General features: G+C 36.3%; 1 pseudogene; it reads right to left on the bottom strand.

Annotated features, from left to right (window-relative positions):
• LOC143624887 (linoleate 13S-lipoxygenase 3-1, chloroplastic-like) overlaps nt 1-16,436 on the bottom strand; it is a 33,732-nt pseudogene extending 17,296 nt beyond the window's left edge.
• Between the last annotated feature and the right edge of the window lie 51 nt (nt 16,437-16,487).

Below are 16,487 nucleotides of genomic sequence, written 5' to 3'. Positions count from 1 at the left end.
GATAACTCTTTATCCAAATCGCTCTCACTCTCCAAACCCTTAATCAACAAACCAATAACCCCAAATCCTACCAACACACTCTTATAACAATCAAACCCACAAATTACCGCCACCGATTTCAACACACTTTTATCCAAATCACTTTCTCCATCGCCGGTGCCGGAATAAAATTCCGGCGGGAAGGAGTTGAGAACGTTGAGGATTTGCGTGCCGGGATTCGCGCGAAATGGGCTTCCAAATATGGCTCGATAGGTTCATGTGGAGTTTGGGAAATCACAGATTGCAGATCTGAAAAATCGAAATCGTAGATCTGAATCCTACGATGGTGGTCACAGTCGGTTTTCCGGCCGCCAGTACGGCAGCATCTACGGCGGGGGTGTTTAGGGGGTGTACAGCAGCAGCTATAGTCGGTTTTCCGGCCACCACTCATGGCTATTGATTCCGGTGGTGGTGGTGGTGAGTCCGGCGGGGAACTCATTGACAGTGATGGATTTTGGCGCGGGCCACGTTCACCCGCAAAAAGCAATGGACCCGGGTTTAGTATACGACATTAGTTCATATGATTACATTGATTTCCTGTGTAACTCAAATTACACAACCAAAAACATCCAGGTGATTACCAGGAAACACTCGGACTGTAGCCGTGCAAGAAAGGCAGGCTAGAGAGAAAGAAGAGAGAAAGAAAAGAAAATATATATAATACATTCCCCTGTTAAAATTACAATTATGCCCATCACATGTCTGGCACATGTCACACTTAACTGAGTTTTTCTAACCCAGTTAGCGTAAAGGACAAAACTTGTAGGAAAAAAAAGTTTAAAGTACACCGCCTGCAAGGAAACTTAGAAAAGGACACGAACCGTAATTCGTCTTATTTTAAAGGACAAAATTTGTAATTCTGTCTAATTTTTATATAAAGAAACTTAATTTATTATAATCCGTTTTTTTTTATTTTTGTTCCTCATTACACATTGTAATAATTATTTTGTTCATCACATCAATAATGTAACAGGGTAATAGAATTCAAGCTTATGCACAGAAGGCTTGCATCCCGAAGCATGATGTTTGGCTTGGTGAGAATAAGTCTTTGATTGTTCGGAAGGCTTCACTTGGAGCAAATCTGTCCACTTACCGATATGTTGACTGCCCACACAAGCTATGTTTCACTGCCGAAACTCATCTTTTAAATTCCTATGAGTTTAAAGGTCACCTATATGGTTTGTCTTTTATAAGCTTTGATGATACAGTTAAAACTAGAGTAAGGCCATGTACACGTTATTGAAAATTGTTTTCTAATTGAAGTCAACGGTTTGGTGACTAATTGAAGTTTATGTTGATATTCATATTTTAAGTTTCAATTATTTAGTCACCTAATTATTTACACCTAATTATTTACATACGGTTTCAATTTAATTAAATGTAATATTGTTTTAAAAGTATTTATTTAGTCAACTGATTTTGTAATTTTCTTATAATAAATCTTTAGTTAAGCTTTCCATAAATTACTTTTATATATAATATTTTTATAATAAACTGTCTTTTGTCCATCATTGACAATTTTTTAAAATTGTCTTTTGACCAATTGATTGAGTTGGTGCCAAACTGGGTGTTAACAGAAAGGACCATATAGACAGTTCTTGCAAAAAGGATTAAAATTCTTATATGCAACATTGAGGCTCATCAGTGATACACGTATGGTAAATGGGATAGAGATGCCAATGATAAAGGTAATCTTTACTTTTCGCAATCATACAATGAAGTTTATATGTAGCTGAAATTAATTGTTTTTTTGTCCCCACCGAGATATTAATTTTTGTTAATTTTGTGGTTAGTTTGATAAATGGGTATGAAGAAGATGACAAGTGAAAGGAAGAAGAAGAGAATCATAGAAGAAAGTTACTGAAGTTTAGAAACTTTATGATACATGAAGAGAACTTTATTTTCTTAACAACTGCTATGTAATTTCTTGATTTGTTTACATTAATATCTTGTATCAAATTTAAAATTTAATATGTAATTTCATTATTTGTAACTTTATATAGTTTAGTAAATAATTTTCTTGCTCATTTGTTGCTTTAGTTTATTTAAACGATCACGCATGTTGTAATCTTATACATCTGCTAATAAATCTACTACCAAATGGTATGTTAGATTGTTAAATAATGCTACTATTATGTCCATGATTTTGTACGTCTCCAATCTATTTTCAATACAAAAACCATTACATTTATGTAAAACCGTTCGTTTATATAAATACATAATTTAAAAATTGTTCCTATATATAAATATATAATTATAATTAACATTATTACAATTTTCACTCGTGTAATACATGGGTCAATGAGTTGTCTAGAATTGGGGCATGTTGCCAAGTTTGAGTAGGAAAGGATTATGACTTTAGGTTGTTCATGTCTTGAACATTGTCTGTGTTTTTTTGCGTTGATGATTGCGTTGATTATTATACCAAACTTTTATATGGTCAAATTTGTGTTTTTGTAGTAATGTTGACTTTTGTTTATAGACGTAAAGATTATAAACATGTTTTTGTATGCATATTACAAAATGACATTCAAGTTTTGTAACGCAACACTTTACTCGCACACGTGTAGGGTTCTCAACATTTTCATAATTACACTTCATTTCATGAAATGCACTTATAAAACACATACGGCTTAAGATGAGAACATTGGGTAGCTTAGGTTTATCGGGACACTTAGTACTCAATTAGCATGCGTTTATTTCTAATTCTTTTTTATTTAATCGAAGGTATTATTCATATTTTATGCAATGCGATGATGATAATAAGGTTTACTCTTTTTGTAGAGTGTTGACAACTTTGGACATAAGCACTCATGGTGAGCATTCTACGCTCGCAAAACACGCAAGCGAATGCTTACTTGGTTTGATAAATTTGCTTTTGCGTTTTATTTATTAAATTTATATTACCCTTTATATAAGTTTGCTTACTCGCAAAATATATGTTTAATTGACTGTATTTATATTTCCACATTTGATTTTTCATCCTCTCTAAATCTAGGTTTTAACTTTCTTCACCCACAGATGTGTTCAACACATACAGAGGGAGAGAAAACAGAGACCGCAGGTTCGTCGGAAAAATAGTCGATTGGTATTGGCAGTGACTAGGGTCGGATTGTCTCCTCTCTTAAGCTTCAAAGACCTAAACTGCATCAACTTCCTTCTTTTCTTCTTTACAAAGCAAAGCTGTTTTTGTGGCCTGTGGGTATGTTCTTCATTGATTTTGCTTTTTTCAAAATCCAAAGAATGAGAACTACTGTTATGACTGGATTTAAAGAATCATATAAGTTTGGCCTGTTTAATCGGGTGGGTTCGGGTATGTCGGATTTTGTTAAACGAGTTGGGGTAGCTCAGGTGTTACGTTTCGTAACAGCTTACAGCTTGCTCGAGTGAGTATCGGTGTTGCTCATCACTGGTTTACGGTCCTCACTCAGGTTCGACCATCTCTTTCGTGGATTGATTTTCAAGCGGATATGTTTCAAAGGTTTAGTGGTCTCACGATTCAGAATCCGTATGAACAGTTGGCAACTATTAAACAATTTGATTCCATTTTTGACTTTATTGATGATTTCGAGTATTTGTTGTCTTTGGTTCCTCGTTTACCCGAGCCTCAAGTTATTGGTTATTTTCTTGCGGGATTGAAGGATGATGTCAAACAGAGGGTTCGTTTACATCGCCCAACCTCATGTATTGAGGCGATGTCATTAGCTAAGGATGTTGAGTTGATGCTTCGACCATTAGATTCTTCTACGTTGTCGTCTCGTTTTCGCTATTTTCAACAGTCGGGATTATTGGGCTACCGGTTCGGGCACCGTCTTGATGGTACGTCGAAGTCTAAACCTGCTGGAAACTCCCTTTTGTATTCTGCAAGTGGCCAAGCGGGTCAAAGTGATTGTGGTGTGCGTTCCTTATCTCGCACCGAGTGGGAGGAACGTCGGAAAAAGGGTCAATGCTAAAAGTGTGGACAACTCTATAGTCCAACTCATAAATGTCCCTAAGGTAGACTTCGTGTGATGTTGCTCGGCGATGATGAACCGGATGGATTCGAGGGTCTGCATTTTCAGTTGGAACATATGGACGATTTCCAACCGAATGGGGGTATTTGCTCCGTGTCGGGGTCTTCTACCAAGCCTTGAGGACAAGGCTCGTGTTATTGGGGGAGTATTGATAGGAATCGTATGTTAGTTTTTGACTTAAATAGTATTTTGCAATTGTGGGAGGGGGTATATGTAACTTTTACCATTATAAATAAAGAGGACTAGTGGCTTGGGGAAGGGGGAATAGAATTGGTTAGTTATTAGGCTCATTGCCATGTGCATGAGAAGGGTATAGCCCAGGACCACTTGTGGTGGTTATCCTTGTAGATCCTTGTGATCAAATCTTTCAATTTATTACAATTAACATCTTTGATTTTCATCATCTTTGTTATACATAATATAAACCCTATCAAGTGTACTTTCCCTTTATTATCATTTTTTTTTGCTCTATGTTTCCTACTTTTTTAATCATATATTGTTTATATCTTCAACAACTTATAGTTGTGAACACTAAAGCTTTGGGAAGTTGTAAGATGCCTCAAGCCCGATCATTAATTGAAGTTACTTTAATGAGTATAAAAGGATGTGGTGACATAGAGGTGCAGATGCCATACACATTTTGATCATTTTTTGTTTGACAAAAAATGTTCTAGAAATGTCTGATACCGGCTGTTGGTGATTTTGACAATTTAGGAAAAGCTTGCTTTGCAGCTTGCAAAGCAATATCATGGTAGACAACTGGACGTATTCGGTGTATTCGAAACAACACCGACAAGAATTTCTCAAATTCTATGTTTGGAGATTTGAATCCGGGTAAGTTGTTGTGGGATCGAGTATTTGTGATAGAAAATGGTGAAATTGAATGATGAAAAAGCTTTCGTTTGAAATTAGGATTGGGCTGAAAGGTCAGTTTGGCTTTTGTTGTCTGGTTGCAGAACCACGAGGGTAGCCTTTCATATAGAGGGAAATGGAGTTGTCGTCGTTGGTGGCGGATGGCGATTGTAACTTTGTGGCTCCTCACAGATATGCTGCTTTGAAATTGTTGTTGCTCAGACCATCGATACTCGTATCATCATCATCATCATCGTACTCAGTATATCCCACCAATAGCAAAGCTATGTTAGGGTCTGAGGAGGGTAAGATGTTGACAGCCTTACCTCTACCCCATAGGGATAGAGAGGCTGCTTCCGGTGAGACCCCCGGCTCGATAGTAGTTTTGCATCAAGCCTTGGACATAAAGCACATAGCACTCAATCATCGGGATACCGGCTGATTGGTGCATGTACCCTCGTCTTTCGGCTATCAACGCCACCACATGATGCTTGATTAACCTTCCGCCACTTTTAACGTTATTTTCACGAGATTAGTAAAATAACGTCAAAATTAGTGCAATTTCACTTTTGCCCACCCGAGGGTTTCACCATCGATACTCGTATATGTTCTTCAATTTAGTTGTCCTTAATCGATCTATTGATTAGGAATTTAGGATTGTAGAATGTATACACAATTATATATGCAACTTTGAGTTATTTATTTAGTGAGCATTTAGGATTGTACAATTTGTTCTATTTAGCTGTCGTAAGTATTTCCCTCTTTTGCTGATGTCCTTTTTTTTGTCTTCCTTTGTAGGTCTATCTAGCGGTTGGAGTGTTGCCCCTACCTTCACGTTTACGTAGGTATATATTTGCCTCTATTATAGTTGTGTGCCTATTTTAGTTGAATTTAAGGGTTCGATTGTAAAACATACAAAACTATATTTGGAGTTAAATTTAAGATTTATCTTTTTTTTGCTCCACCTGTTTTGAAGGTTTTTTTCACTGTTCATGTTGGTAGTTTATTTATGCAGAGATCATTATGGTGGTTTGTGTGCTTACCTAAAGTTTGCTCAGTTGAGGTTAGTATTGCTTGCAGTGTGCTCGCTGAAATGCCTGTGTTCTTGACTTGATTTTTTTATGCATGTGATTCTCTCTCTGTAATTTGTACTTGATAGGTTCTTAATTTTGTGGTCATAATTTGGGGTTGCTTTGTTTTTTCTAATTGTTAGCGTCAGCTTTATGCCTTTGTTCGTTTTGGTTTAGTTGTACAAATTCAAAGTTAGCTGTGGCAAGTTTGGTATTTTCATATTTTGTAAGTGAGTTACCGTATATACTAAGTTAGCAATGGATTTGGAGATTACAACGAGATAGGATGCAATGAAGTTTGCACTAGAAAAGAAATTACATTGATCTGCAAGTGTTGAAGCCATAAGGGCAATCTGGGTATTTTGAAATTAAAATAAGAATTTAATGATTCTTAAGTTACAACCTTAAGTTAATTGTTGGATTTGTGTTGCTATATACAGTTTTTGGACATGTGTGCTTAAGGTTTAGTTTGTTTTCTATAGTTTTATTTGTCTTTTTTGGAGTCTTCAGATGGATTGGAGTGTCTTAGTAAATGTTGAACATGTACAGATGAAGATACCAAGAGGATGAATGGAATGACAACTTCTGGCTAAAAGAAAAAAGAAGGCCTCTTTTGAAGCTCGAATGCCACTGCAAACAAGTAACCAAATAAATGCCACAGTAAATGTATATATAGCTATATAGCTTATGACACTTAACATGTATGTGTAGCTCATAACACCTAGCATCTATGTCTTTGCTTTTTAAAGTATTCTTGGAGGTCTTAGTAAATAGCAATAAACCTTTAGTTTGATCTTACGGTTAGCTTTTCCAATTTTCTGTGCAAAACTCGACACAACATGCAGGTTATAAAATACCCTCTTCTAATAACTAGTTTATACAAATTTATATGTTACCATTAATTAGTTATTGTTCAACAACTGGTCGTAAAAAAAAGAAAAGGAGAAAAAGAAAACTAAAATGGAAGTTTTTTAAAAGCATGATGTATAATGCTCTTTAAGGAGGACTTATGAAAATATGTAATTTTATATGTTTAAAAAGGCATGGATATTAGTGTAACCTTATTTAAGTGCGGGGACCTAGTTGTCGTACTTACAAACCTAAAGGTTTTTGAGGTTTTTGAGTTAGTTTTCTTCTATTCTTGTCTAACAAGTAATTGTATTATTATAAACAGGGGTTATTTGTAACCAATTTTTTTTTATCCCAATCAATAACACAATCGATGTTTAAATTTGAAATATGATTGTCTTTTAATCGGCGTCAGATCCTAACTATTTATCAACACAACGTTGAAGCAAGGATCATCAATCAAAGCAGGTCTGACAAGGAAGGTGGTCACTTGAGATCACAAGTCTTGCGACGGTTCCGAAGACGCATCGATGACAAGGAAGGTGGTCACTTGAGATCACAAGTCTTGCGACGGTTCCGAAGACGCATCGAAGGTCAGGAGCAGCACCAGAAAGATAATTTGTGTTTAATTGATCATCCTTGTCATCGCTAAGGGTTTCCTAATTAAGACAAGTCCGACACAGAAGTAATCAAATCTTGATTGAAAGATGGGAGATGGGGTCAAGTAATCAAGTCGATTTTCCCCAATGAAGCGAAGTTTCATATCGATTCAGTTCCCAATTCTCACATGGACCAATTAGACGATTTGGACAGTGAAAATCAAAGCCATATTCAAGGTTTAAGGGTTTCTGGAAGCTATCGAACCAAAAAACGGGAACGACGGGTGACCCGAAGATAAATGGGTTGGCGATTGCGTATCTCTATCAAGCCATGCAGGAGGCTTTGGTGATGCAAGTGCCTCACCTTTCCACCGCTAAAGAGATATAAGATGCACTTAAGAGTAAATTTTTTGCGGTTGATAGGGTTCGAAAAGCACGTATCGAGTCTCTTCAACATGAGTTCGATGTATCAATGATGAAAGAAATAGACACGATTGATGACTTCTCGACCAAGATAAGCCAAATAGCTTCCAAAGCAAGCAATCTTGGAGTACTGTTTGAAGAAAGACCCTTGTGAGATAGCTTTTGAAGTCCGTTCCGAGAAAGAGGTCGATAGCGATTGTTGCTACCATTGAACAATTTGTTGATATAAACACCATGGCGTTCTGTGAAGCCGTTGGATGCCTAAAAGCGTTTGAGGAACAATCTAGAGATAAAGACAAATCCGTGGTCGATAAGTAAGAACAACTCCTATATATATATGAAGAATGGAAAGCTAAAAGCAATCGATAAATGGGTCATTGGTAGGATAAGATGGGAACTGAATCAAGTCAAAAGAACAAGGGAAAAGGTTTGGTTGTGGACCGGGAAAAGGTTTGGCAGAAAATGGACCGTCCAAAGATAATTTGCTATCGGTATGATGAATTAGGACAATTTGCTATCAGTGTAATTATGGGTAATTGACAGCTATTGTCCACCAATCACCTCAATAACAAACCACGGACCCAACCTACCCTAAAAACCTATATATACTCGTTCATAATACAATTAAACAAGCACACACCGTCCTCTAACAATTCCGAAGTTAAGCCCTAAGCCAATTGCATCAAAGGAGCAACGTAACATCTTTTTTTGATCTTGTGTTCTTGCGCCGAACCCTAGTATTCCAATCTCACTCAATTCGTATCGAAACCAAGTAAGAGTTTTGTGTTTGTAAATTATATCAATTCGTTTCCATCCCAATTAACTGTTATGCCGATTCAACCATCGTCACCGATGCCATTTGTGGACACCATTTCAATTGAACTGAAATTTTGGAATTGTTTTTCAATTGATACAATTTAAATACGTTCCATATTTGTTCATATGATGGAACTGATGATCAAATTGATGGTCGATTGATGATTTTTTAATAATTACGAGATTATACGAAATGATTTCAGTGTTCAATTTCATGTTATAGAAAGTTTACTTTCAGATATGAGCTTATTAACGTTTAAAGGTTTGTTCAAGTGCTTTAAAGTTTTTTGTTTATGTGTGTTTAATTTTTTGAAATGAACTTTTTAATTTTTTGTTGGGAACTTCCTAGTTTTTGTTTTGAACTTCTTAGTTTTATGTTTTGTTATGAACTTTTTAGATTTTTGTTCGGAACGTTTAAAGGTTTGTTCAAGTGTTTTTAATGTTTTTTGTTTATAGGTGCTTAATTTTTTTAACTGAAGCTCTTAAATTTTGGTTATGTACTTCTTAGTTTTTGTTATGAACTTCTTAGTTTTAAGTTTTGTTATGAACTTCTTAGATTTTAAGTGTGTTCGTTTTGGTTAGAAAATTGTTATTAACGTTTTTAGATCTTTGTTTTGAACGTTTAAAGTATGTAATTTGTTTTTGGTCAGAATTTTGTGTCGGGTTGTTTTTCACAATTTGTTTCAAGAATTTTGTTAATTTTTGAATACATAATATTAATTTTTTGGAAGACATAATTGAGCAATTTTGCATATTAGATTGAATTTTAGAGTTTTCACGCCGCCGATCGAATTACTTTCAACATCTATTCTTACAGTTGATTTGATATGCAGATTTAAATACATATGATGAATTAGTTTGTAATCGATGAAGATCGTGAAAATTGGTTTTAGGTTTAATTTACAAATTTGCCACTGCGTGAAATTGAAATCGACGTTCAGGAGTGTCGTGTATGCAATGCACGATAAACCATTATTATACAACAACCCACCCCTATGTATATGTATGCATGTATGTATGTATGTACAAGTAAACAATACTTATGTAATATTGAATTAGTAATCTTTTTGTTTTAAAATTCGAAATGAAATTTGTGAAACTGGTAATAATACTTAAATCGTTTGCACCTTAATTCAACTTTCACAAAATTACAAATAAATTATAGTTAACGTCTTATCCATCCCAATTCTGTTAGAAACCCTTGTTATTGAGTCGTGTTCATTTTTATGATCAGTTTATTTATTGAGTTGTACCTTTATAATTTGGACTTATCGTCAAGAATCCTCTTGGAACTACTAGTCCGATTTACCCGTTTTCTCGTTACCATCTTTATTTGTGAGTAATCACATACCCTTTTACCTATTTTTGTTTTGGTGGACACTATGCGTACTAAGCTATTTTCTAGTATATAGTTATCCTCGAAACACAATTCCAATAATTGCGTGGTTGTGATATGGCTCAATTAACTGTTAAATGCTATATGATTTTGTGTTTACTAATTTTATGGTTGGTTGATATCTAATCCTCATAGTATGATCATACGCCGTCCGAGTAGACTTGATCGAATCTAGTGTCATGATCGAAAAGATAGATTTGTTTATTTATTGGAACTTATCCGAGTAAATATGTCTAAATCTAGTGTAATGTTGAAAAGACATATCTAGTTGCTTATGTCAATTGATGTAATTCACATATTTCAAGGAGTTGTTTTATTTATGATTATTATTATTATTATTATTATTATTATTATTACACCAAACTGTGAATTACTCGCTCAACATGTGTTGTTGACAAATTATTTCTATGCATATTGCAGGTTGTTATTTCAGATGATTTGAAGTGGAGAACTTAGATTGGACATTAGGATAATTAATAAAGATAAAACACTTGTTGTATTTTTCATTGAATTTGAACTCTTTGTGTATATTAATTATGAATGAATAAATTTAGATATTGATGCTTTGTATTGTTAGTGTCTTTGAGCTATGAAACATATATGGTCGCACCCCGACATAATCTGATGTAGGTTGGGGTGTGACATACCGGTTTTACACATGATGACGGTAGCTTGGAGTAAGAAATATGTGATTTTTGTAAATAAAGACCAGGTTAATCCGAAGTTATATGCTTCAACCCCATGTGACAAAAACACGTGGATTCTTGATAACGGGCGGTAATTACATGACGGGAAATTCATAGTGGTTTTCCAACATTGATCGCAACATGACCGGGAACGTAAGTTTCGTTGATGGTTCGTGTGTTGAAATCAAAGGTTGGGCCACGATAATAGTAAAGGGTCAAAGGGGAGAATAACGAGCCTTGATTGATGTTTATTTTATTCCTTCTTTCAAAAATAATATTATATGTCTTGGGAAATTAGACGAAGGAGGATGTAAGATCGGAATCAAAGACGGTATCTTATGGATATTTGAACAAGATGGAAGACATCTAATAAAGGTACTGCGTTCTTTTAAACGAGTTTATAAAATTAATTTAAAGGTTATTTCTCCGGTTTGCTGTGAATTTGCATAATCTCTTATGGATATGTCATGCTCGACTGGGGAATTTGGATTCCGATGCCCTTTGGGGTCTCTTAAAACTTGCAGATGGAGTGCCAAGAATCGAACACCTGATGAAAATTTGTGATGCATGTATGCAAGGAATATAAACAAGATTGGATATCCCGAAAGAATCCCACTACCGTGCGAAGAAAAAACTCGAGTTCATTTATGCCGATTCTTGTGGCGCAATTACTCCCGAGACACATGGTGGAAATCAATACTTTTTACTTGTTGTTGACGATTACGCCTGCTATATGTGGGTTTTCACGATAAAGAAGAAAGACTAAGTGGCGGGGTTACTCATTGATTTCGTGAAGAAGGTAGAAAAGGAAACGGGCAAGAAACTCAAAACTATATAAACACACAATGGGGTGAGTTTACATCCCATGTGTTGGAAGATTACTTGTCAAGTATAGTGTGGCACATAATTTACGGCCCTGTACGCCCCACATCAAAACATAGTCATTGAGAGAAGAAACAGAACCATACTCGGTAAGACTCGGAGTTTGTTAAAACATCACTCAGTTTATTTATTAAACCGGTCACCAACAAAATCCTTGAGACTTCAACTCCGTATGAGCGTTTTAAAGGAAGAAAACCGAACCTTTCACACGTCAAAGTGTTCGGATGCACGGAGTATGTAAAAGTCCTTAGTACTGGTCAAAAGAAATTGGACGACCGAAGCATTGTGATGATTTACTTAGGTACTCAACCTAGAACAAAAGTCTACCGTATGTTTGATCTGATCAAAATGCGAGTACACATTAAGAGGGATGTTAAGTTTGACGAGTGTAAAAGGTTCTCGTGGGCGGATCTTGACAAACAAAAGGGCAAAAAGGGTTCAGAATGAACCGATTTTATTGTTGGGTACGACATTGAACCCAAACCTGAGCAGGTTACAACCGGGTTCAACCCTGGGTCTGTAGACCGACACGATACCACAGAGCCGAGCATAACTAGTGAGCTAGATCGGATCAGAAACATAAGTGAGTGATTGAGTTCAGAAGATGGCAGTCCACCTATAAGCCCAACTAAGCCCGATACTAGCCTAAACAATGAACCATTACAAGTTACCCAGCCGCGTCGAACTACTCATAAAACGGTTTTGTCCAAGAAATTTAGCGACTTTCTTGTTGAAGGTATACCGACACATGCTGAGAAAGACCCAAAAACCGATGAGGTTAATCTTCTATTATCATTCATTAACGAACCGGTAAATTTTTTAGAAGCGAATAATGAAAAACATTGGAGAAAGCCCATGGAAGCGGAGATCGAGTCCATTGAAAGAAACAAGACATGGCGGTTAGTTGAAGCACCACCCAAAGTAAACCCGATGGTTTAAAGTGGGCCTATAAAATCAAAAGAGATAATACCGGGAAAATAACCAAGAACAAGGCCCGACTCGTAGCTAATGGGTATGTTCAGAAATACGAGATCGATTTTTGAAGAGGTGTTCGCACCTGTGATGTGAATCAAAACCATTCGACTTTTACTTGCTTTAACAGCAAATTGAGGTTGGAAAGTGCATCACTAGGATGTAAAATCCGCGTTTCTTCATGGTGATTTGAAAGAAGAGGTGTATGTGTTTCAACCGGATGGGTTCGTTAAGAAAGGTTAAGAAAGAAAAGTGTATAAGTTGGCTAAAGTGTTGTACGGTCTATGCTAAGCACCAAGGGCTTGGAATACTAGACTAGATGAGTCGTTAAAGGAACTCGGCTTCACTAGATGTAAACAAGAACAAACCATTTACAAACGGTGTTCCGCTTTGCTTTACATTTACAAATGGGTTTCTCAGAAAAAAGGAACGATGGTGTTATCATCGCGTGAGTCTGAAGTTATGGCAACTACGTTGGCTGCATGTCAAGCCTCATGGCTTTGGGGTTTGTTGTCTGAGATTACGAGAGAAAAAGAGGAAATCGTGATGTTGAAGGTAGATAATTCATCGGCTATCGCCTTGACGAAGAACCCAGTTTTTTACAGGAGAAGTAAACACATCAACACACGATACCATTTCATACGGGAGTGCGTCGAGAAAGAGAACAAATCTAGACAGAGCATGTTAGTGGAGATTTATAAAGATCGGACATCCTTACAAAAGCGTTGCCAATATTGAAGTTTAGCAAGATGAGAAGCTTCATTAGTGTCACATGATTAGGGGGTGATTGTTAGTGTAATCTTGTATAATTGTAGGGACCTAGTTTTTTGAGTTAGTTTTTTTCATGTTCTTGTCTAACAATGAATTGTATTGTTATAAGTAAGAGTTATTTATAACCAGGTTTTTTCTTCTATCCTAATCAATAATACAATCGAGGTTTAGGCTTGAAATTTAATTGTCTTTTAATGGGAACAATTGCCCCGTTTTGTACTAACCGAGACACAATTTTAATTAAGGATTCTGTCATATCAAGAATAAGTCTGGCATGCTACCACACTTGTCTACGTTAATTTGACAATGACTTGACTGTCCACCACATGAAGTGAACATATATACTAGTTAGTCATAACATGAATACATGTTAAAAACGCCATTTAAAAAAAATAAAATAATAAACGTTAGAATGCATAGATGCCATGCCATTAATGCTTACTTTACAAGATGCTTTGGAGCCGATTCATCATTTTTCTTAGGAAAATTGGTTTAAATAATCCCAACTATGACCTATTGGCGAATAACAGTCCCAACTTAAAAATTGGCCGGTGATGGTCTTAACTAAAGGTATATTTGTTTTCAACGGTCCGTGACTAACGAAGCTTTAATTCCGTTAGTATGATGCTTAGGTGGCATGTCATGTTGTAAAAAAAATCTTATGTGACATATAAGTGGGCCCTAATCCCCAACCTCCACCTCCTCCTCCTCCTCCTTCTTCTTCCCCCTAACCCACACCAGCCACCTCCCATCACCAACCTGAATCAACCACCACCTTCAATCCCTAATTAGAATAAATTTAGAAGCTGAAAAGGAAGAATTAATTAACCTAAAAGAGCAACATGTTTCCAAAACCATGGATTCCGACAAGGAACCCGAATCTCCTCTATTGATCAAGCTCTCACCATTCCATTCTAAACAACCTAGACCGACAATCCGTTTGGTATACCTGGCCCGCCAAACAAAACTGGTTAATAATCATGGTGCTTTGGGTCAAGTAGTAGGGAGCCGACAGATTCGGGTCGAGTAAGGAAGAGGAACAATTTGATGCTTCGTCATTGTGGTATAAACCCTAAATTACTAGTGCATTTACGTTTTCCGACCCATCGCTAGTCGTTGATGAGTTCTGATTTGGAACCCTTGGTGGCGGCGGGATGGCGTTGGTGTGGTGGGTCAGCGGAGTGCCGGAGCGCCGGAGCGCCGGTCGGATTGTCGGTTATTGCGTTTGTTGACCGTGGTTGGCTTCATCTTTGTGGTATATGCCTTCAGTGGCCTTCGTTACTGGGACATTACTGTATAGAGAGAGAGAGAGAGAGAGAGAGAGAGAGTAATAAAATGAAGAGACCAAGCCACGTTAGCTGCCATGTAATCGGGTTTTTGACAATATGGCATGCCACCTCAGCATCATATTAACGGAGTTAAGACTTCGTTAGCCATGGACCGTTAAAAACAAATACACCTTTTGTTGAGACCGCCACTAGCCAAGTGTTAAGTTTGGACTATTATTTGCCAATAGGGCATAGTTGAAATTATTTAAAACCGATTTTCCATTTTGTTACTAAACAGATCAGCCAGTCATATACTGTATAGCTATAGTCAGTCGCAAAACTTAAACTTGTAAATAGCCGGGGCCGAAAATGTTAGAAAGTAATATGAAGCTAGTTGTTAGTTGTTACACATAAAAATCTAACTTTTTTTCCTCAAATAAAAACCATAAATCCAAAAATAAAAAAATAACCAGTTCTTTAATCGGTTTGTTTTGGGCTATTAAAAAAATCATATATTAACAATATGAGCCAAAAAATATTACTGAAAACATATGGGCTATATTACAAAAATATATGGCCATATATAGAAGTTAGAGTCATATGTATCAAATTCTCCCATTTATTGATGGGGAGATGATGGGGTAGGAAGTTGAGAACAATGAAATTGTGAAGGAGAAGATGGTAACTAAAACAAGGATTTCGTTGGGTTCGAGTTTGAACACCATGGAAACCCAACCAGAATGATTACTTTAGGCAAGTTGATTGTTTTTTTGGATTTCATTCGGCTTAGGATTCAACTTAGGATCTGGTTTCTGCTTCAATTTAGGATGTGATTTGTAGTGGTTAATAACAATTAACATGAGCAATAATTACAATGAAAGTTGATAGTGGTGGAGGATGATATATGCACCTTGTTGGAAAAGAATATCCTTTTGTCTTTGCTAATGTGACTTGGTTGAATCCATGAATTGCATGCAAAGTGGAAAAAGCCTTCAAGAGAGATGGTCTCCAAATACAACTCATTGCCATAATTGTTCCTCACCAAGATGGCTCATGGTTCTCCGAAGTCTTCATCAATTTCCAGCTCAACCTTAAAGCTGAAGCACCCTTTACCATTAGCTTTGCAACTTGTACACTCATACCAGTCTATTACACATTCTTTGCTTACCGTTGTCTTCATGGTACCTTTCATTGACAGAGTAACAATATACAATATTCTTACTACATTCTAGTGCATTTTATATGATAGAAAATGAATCATCTATACACACACCGTTCGGATATTAGACAAACGGTTGTTTTGAGTAGTAATTTTCAAGATTATAATTACCCTTTATGGTCACAACGTCCGTCCATATATTTCACAAACGACCGCTCTGACAAATAATTTTCGAAGTTTGATTTTTTGGTCAAAACTGCCATTTTGATGGTATGAAACCAAAAAGGGTGGTGTAGCTATATCATAAGTTCATAACCATATATAAAAATTATAATAATTCTTAAAAAAGAAAAAAAATCTATACTTGAATCTAGCTGAGTGCTAACAAGCTGAAAGCCAACACCCTCCTTCTCGGACTTGCTTAAGAATTGTTTTAACCATGGGAGCTTCATCAACATGATCATCACCATCTTACCCAGGTCAAATTCCTTCTTTATCTTGACATTAACTGTTGAAGTTACCTTTAACATTGAGGACTTATAAGCTTTAACTTCCTCCTTAAGATACTCTTCCACAGCATTGGGAGTCTTCACAACATTTAGGCTGCACCCAATGCTAATCTTCTTCTTAGAAGAAGACATAAACATAGGATATTTACATGTGTTTTAGCACAAGTTACATATATAGGATGG

This window comes from Bidens hawaiensis, unplaced genomic scaffold, assembly GCF_021521415.1.
Source record: "Bidens hawaiensis isolate Kalapana, Puna unplaced genomic scaffold, B.hawaiensis_p1.1 tig00003988_1, whole genome shotgun sequence".
NCBI lineage: Eukaryota > Viridiplantae > Streptophyta > Magnoliopsida > Asterales > Asteraceae > Bidens > Bidens hawaiensis.
This window is presented reverse-complemented; position numbering and strand designations above follow the sequence as displayed.